Source organism: Triticum dicoccoides, chromosome 6B, assembly GCF_002162155.2.
Source record: "Triticum dicoccoides isolate Atlit2015 ecotype Zavitan chromosome 6B, WEW_v2.0, whole genome shotgun sequence".
Lineage (NCBI taxonomy): Eukaryota > Viridiplantae > Streptophyta > Magnoliopsida > Poales > Poaceae > Triticum > Triticum dicoccoides.
The window spans coordinates 693,271,028-693,277,678 of record NC_041391.1 but is presented as its reverse complement, the minus strand read 5'-3'; positions in this window follow the sequence as shown (position 1 = coordinate 693,277,678).

The following is a 6,651-nucleotide window of genomic DNA, read 5'->3' as shown; positions in this document are numbered from 1 at the left end:
CATTCGTTGGTGAAAATGCATGACTGTTGCTATTTGTAACTTTGTCTATCTATTTTCATCTTGACCACTACATTGACTCGTATGCAAAGTCACGGCTTTTATTTATGTATTTTAGATAATTGACAATTTTATTGATCTTGTATTAAAGAAGGTACAACATGTATCAGGAGATTTTCTGGCATCCGGGGGAACACAACCAATAAAAGAAAAGTAAGGAAAGCACATTTGTGCTCGGTCTTCATTTGGTTCATTTAGTGGATTCTCGGAGAAATAAATTTAATCAACACCTACAAACTAATCTATTTTAACTACTGTATGTACAACATGTACCAACATGTACCAACAGTTCTCCAAGATTCTATCAAAACTGAGCTGAATTGCCTCTACTCGCACTCCACACCGTTTAGTGATTGCAAAAAATAAATTGGAACCCCAGTGTCAGATCCTTTGATGGCTAAACTCGTAGAAGATAACGAAGTGGAATGTCTACAGAGAGACAAGGCAACAGAAGTGCAAATATTGATGCCAAAAATTCACTACAGCAGTATATGTTCATGAAACAAAGCAAATGTATCAAAACAAGTTACCCACTCCATAACCACTCAAATTGAATTCTACAAAACGATGACTGTAGTACTTCTTTATTTGGAAATAAGGTAATAATAGTCGTGATATTTATGATTCACAACTACACTAGTGCTTACAAACATTTTTCACTCAGTAATATTTTTTAATCTTGAGACACCTTTATATGTATAATTATGTTACTCAATTGCTTCATTCTACTTTCTTTTACTTTGCCTTTTTCCGCCAAAGAATATTCCTACTTGATGATATATGGGTCGATCAAAAATTCTATCTGTCTCAGTGATGACAGACTGTTGGATTAACACACCTATTGCTTTTCAAACAATAATTATTACTTAGCATGTGATGTTGCTTAGTAATAAACTGAACCGTATTTATTGTTTTCATTTTCCTCAATTACCAAGTGTAACAGGAGAGTAACATATTTGTCAAGATTTCTATTTCTCATTTATTTTCAGCCACTAAACTAACCAAGGTAAAGAAAGACAATCAAGGAAAGGGCTACCTACTAGCTGTGGGTGCTGAGCTGACGGACAGTATGAAGAAGAAGGTGTGATCTTGGCTTCGGCGCATGAAACATTTTTTCTTTGCATCTTGATCACTACTGCGCTGTTCAACTTCTCACATATGTTTGCCAAAAATAGATGTGCGTGTGTGCGTTCTTACTGGTTTAATCTCTACTCCTAATTTCTAAGTTGATAGTCTCGCCTCACTCCCGTTAATTCTTTCCCACCTCTAGTAAGCATGCACGTGCAACGCACGTCTCAAACGTAAAACAGGCGAATTCACATAATATAAAAAAATAAACATTTTAAAAAATATAAATTAAATGGATACACAATGTTTGATGTCGCTTAAATTGTATTTTCAAAAGCGAGACATAATAGTGGTTATGTTGCTGCATATAGTAATAGCAGGTAAATATTCTCATTTAAATAAAATCAGCAATTATTTATTAATGCAGTAATATATGCATGTAGTATAGTCTTCTCTTCGAGTGTAGCCAGGAAAAAAAAAGTATAAACTGCCTTACGGTGCAATTATATTGTTCAAGATGCTTAATTCTTGAATCTTATTTTATTCTACGAATCTGCATAGCAAAATATATATTTGTACTAATTTGGATCAAATTATATATATTTTTTGGTTGTGTGGACTGCCAAAATTATATAGCTACCTACTATGGATAATAGGAAATAGAAGATGATATGTGACTACAACGACTTCTATATGAAATAAAGATGATTTACAAGAACTAATTGAAATGTAAAAGGGCTAGAAGAAATCCAACAATTATCATGATAGAAAATATTTATCCAGTTTTGTATGTGTTTATGTGTTGGCAACCATACTAACTTACAATGATGTAAGATGGTTTGTACGTATAGAAACTGAAATGAGTTATGAAGAAAAATAAAGATGGAAGGAAAAGTATTCTAGAGTATTTGTCAAGCTTAACCTTATCAAGCTTTCAGGCCAGCTTCTAAATTACAAAAAAATGATGAATCCTCAAATAAGAAAGAGCCAACAATTTGGAACATGCTACAATACTGGTGAAGATAGAAAGCATTCATCCTCTTTTTTCTTGTCGTAAGGAGTAGCTTCAGCATATATTTGTAACAGTGTAATACCTGATCCGAAAAAAGTTGTTCATTATTATTATTGGAGGAAAGAGGCGCACAGACAAAGAAAGAGAGGCGGTGCAAATAAGGCCTTAAACATCATGTCTTCAAGTTTGATGACTGCAGATATGTTGGATCATTCGAAACTGCACAAATATATAAGAATAAATATATATATGCCAAAATAGCGAAAGGTATTTGGTTTCTCTGTCATGAAACAAAAAATCTGACTGAGTGCAGTTTATATGATTTCTCTGTACCAATATACGACAGCTGTATTAGGACAGATCCTTTGAAGGATCTATTTATTGGAACTCAGCCGGATTAGTTTCTTCATTGGATCCTTCTGTATGGTAAAATTCTCTTTATTGGAACGCTGTAGAAATTGCATACATTTACAGAACAGCAAGAGATATTCTCTAACAATAGTTACGGAGTCATGTGACCCGTTTTAGATGTATAGAATCATGTAGCTGAAATAGTAGTACATCTTCAATATCTTGCCTCCTACTGAATCTTACATAATTTACTGGATTGCTGTGCAATTATGTTAAAGTGACGCGTGTAAAGTTTTCTCTAAGAATGAATCATATATTCTGATTTCCAACCTATCCCTAGAGATAGTGCCTAGCCAAGTGCAACCCACCTTAATTGCAGGTAAAGCAACGTCATACGTAAAACACACACTGATCAAATATCACAAATAAGGCAATTCTAATCAAGGGGATGGTGTTACCTCTTGATACGGTCCAGTTTAATGCATATGGTGGTACGAAGTAAAGCCCAAGGAAGCCGACATGAACATGAGAAGTAATCATGGTAAATAGACTCTGCATCTTGACTTCTTTAGTATCCCTCTTGATCCTACTTTGTAAGACAAGATTACTGCATTCTTATGTACGTGCCATATATAATTACACATTTTCAGTACAGCAATCGGCAACCTAAGATGATCCCAAATCTATAATTCTAGATTGCTTGAAGGCCCACGATTCTTATTTAATATGTAATGCACGTGCACCCACTGAACAGACACTTTGTCGGCATGGGTGCTGCGAACGGAGCTGAAGTCAACACGGATGTCGATGGTTGCCGGAGAGCATGCCCTGGACGTGGATGGAGTCGTCGCAGTAGCGGCAGAAGAGCGCCTGGCCTCCAAACAGAAGACGATGGCGGCGATAGCACGTGTGTTCCCGGAGAAAGACGAAGCTCCTCGCGCTTCCCCCATCGTGGCTAGCGTGCATGATGGCGGCAGGCGGCTCGCGATTAGCTTCCTAATAGGATGGATGCGTCCGAGATAAGTTTTTTAATAGGATGGATTTGTCTGAGATTAGTTTCCTTATAGGATGGATGCACTCTGATTTAGTTTCCTAGAATAGGACGCACCCGTGATTATTAGTTTCCTAATTGCGCAGGCGTGGAGTTTCATATTTTCCTCCACGTTGGAGTACGGTCAGTCAATGTAAATTGCTAAGTGCACACAGAAAATGATTTAGGTTAAGGCTAACCGATAGATTGATTTTAGTGGGCCTAATCGTGCGGTGGTATTGGATCTGTGTACGCTTTGTGGGGTGTGCTTAAAAAAGTTCTTGTTTGATTGTTTAATAGTAGTATAGATGTTCCCGAAGAAAGACGAAGCTCCTCGCGCTTCCCCCATCGTGGCTAGCGTGCATGATGGCGGCAGGCGGCTCACGATTAGCTTCCTAATAGGATGGATGCATCCGAGATAAGTTTTTTAATAGTATGGATTTGTCTGAGATTAGTTTCATAATAGGATGGATGCACTCTGATTTAGTTTCCTAGAATAGGATGCACCCGTGATAATTAGTTTCCTAATTGCTCAAGCGTGAAGTTTCATATTTTCCTCCACGGTGGAGTACGGTCAGTCAATGTAAATTGCTAAGTGCACACAGAAAATGGTTTAGGTTAAGGCTAACTGTTAGATTGATTTTAGTGGGCCTAATCGTGCGGTGATATAGGATCTGTGTATGCTTTGTGGGGTGTGCTTAAAGAAGTTCTTGTTTGATTGTTTAATAGTAGTATAGATTTTTTATCCCACCAACACATTTAAACCAGATTTTACCAACGATCTATTTAAACTGCTTTTATGTGCCAAAAAGATATATTCTCACTAGTATTTGGTAACTTCTATATGGAAAGGAATAAATCATGACCGAAGAAATAGCCCCTGATCGAACGAAGTTATTGCCTCCACCAATTTTTAGACTTTTTCTAGACCGATATGCGCATTACAATCACTTAGCGATTCTTTCCAAATGTGGGTCTCTCCTTCCGCTTTAGGCCTCCTCGCATTAACCCCTCTCCCCCTTCGTCTTCTCTGGCCTCCACCTATCAAATTTGTTCCTTCCTACCCTTCTTCTCCACATCCCACTCCCTTCTCCTATGCGTCCTGCTCATCGCCATGGACGAGATCCATCCATGGTTGTGGGGAGAGAGTCAACCACTAGGGGACGACCATCTCTCAGACACCGGCTCTCTCAGGACAGTGTGGTCCATGCGCTCGACAACATCGACAACCACTAGGACACGGAGGCCACGCAGACAATGACGTGCTCGCGGAGGGCGGCCTCCAATCGGTCCACGACGTGCTCCCGAGTGGAGACGCGCATGAGGGATGGCCATGGACGGCGTGGAGGCGGCCCTGCTGGAGGTTGAGGAGGTGCTTGGAGAAGCATGTGGAATAGGCGGCCGCGACAGGGGGATTCTTTCTTCTCGGGGGCTTAAGGGTTCGGCGGCAGACTCGACGAGGGCGCCATGGGATCGTGGAAAAGGTAATAGCCGTCTTTGCTTTCCATGCTTAGATAGTGTTCCTAGATTTTGTATACTTCAGTCATGTCATACTTAATGCTTTTCCACTACTGGATCATGGCTTTGTGTCGTTCACGGTGTAAATTGGATGACCCGATTTTGTTTTGCCCGTTGGCTGGTGAACGCGCTGGGCCATCGGGCTGAGTGTGTTAGGTGCCCGATCTATTCACTCGCTGGATTCGGGATTACAGTCTCTAACTCACGATACACTTCCTCAGGAAGAGTTCACTTGGAAAGAAAGAAAGAAGAAAAGGAAACAAAAGTGCCAGCCGTGCCGTTTGCCGTGATCCCAGCCAGGATGTCATTTCCTTCGCTGGAGCTTTCCTATATAGCATTCATCAATTCAGGGCCCATGAACAGGCGACTTGGATGCTTGATCCCAGGTGGCCTGGCAATGACGCGCTCTCTCCCCGGATTGGTCGCCTGTAGTTGACTTGTTGCTGCCCCATCAGCGCTGCTCTTGTCCCGGGCTGCACTTGTATTTGGGACACTAACATCCCCTGCCCCTCGAGAGCATGCTTGTCCCCAAGCTGCTACGAGAGGATAGCGGGCTTTGAGCGTGAGGGCGTCCTCCCGCGTAGCGTCCAGGAGTTCTGAATAAGACCAGCGCACAAGATATTGCTCACGTCGTCCAGTAAGAGTTTGCCGCCAGCGCCTATCGAGCATCTCCACCGGAACCAGCTCTGCAGATCGAGGTACATGCAAATTATCATAGGCGTCGGTACCTGGCTCGAGGACTTGCCGCAGCTGAGATATGTGGAACACCGGGTGAATCTTGGATTCCGGTGGCAGCTCCAACTCGTAGGCGACTGGGTTAATCTTGCGGATCACTTTGAAGGGACCAAAGTATTTGAAGGCAAGCTTGTGGTTGGCTCGGCGATGAACGGATAATTGCACATACGGTTGTAATTTGATGAAGACAGCATCCCCTACATTGAATTCTCTGTCCGTGCGCTTCTTGTCTGCTTGCACCTTCATGATGTGGCGAGCCCAGTGCATATACTGCTTAAGGACATGTTGCATTGTTTTTCTCTCCTCCAGCCAGTCCTTCAGGGCTGGGATTGTGCAAGTTGATGCTGCTTTGATTCCCCAATGCCTGGGTTCATGCCCATACAGTGCGTGGAAGGGTGACATGTCCAGAGCAGAATGGTAATTGGAGTTGTATCAGAATTCCGCAAGAGAGATGAACTGGCTCTAGTGATTTGGGCATGCGTGGATGAAACATCGGAGATATATCTCAAGGCATTGGTTCACCCGTTCTGATTGACTGTCTGTCTGAGGATGCTATGGTGTGCCCATGGGTCAGATTGCTAGCTTGACCTAGATAGATGTTGCAAAACAACTCGGGCCCCGCCTCCACAGTCGGCCGCCTGACCCTTGCCCGGTGGCATCTTCCGGCAGCGGCGAGGAGAGAGAAGTTGGAGAGGGAGGTCACAAAAAATCATATCGAGATTGATGGATGGGAACCCAACGGAATATTATTTAACACTGAAAAAAAGACTCCGTCATAGAAGATGGATGGGATGGCGTACAATGACGACACTACAAATAATGGGTCCATATCAACGGCGGAGCTTCGTGGGGGCGAACCTGGGCCGTCGCCCCCCCCCCC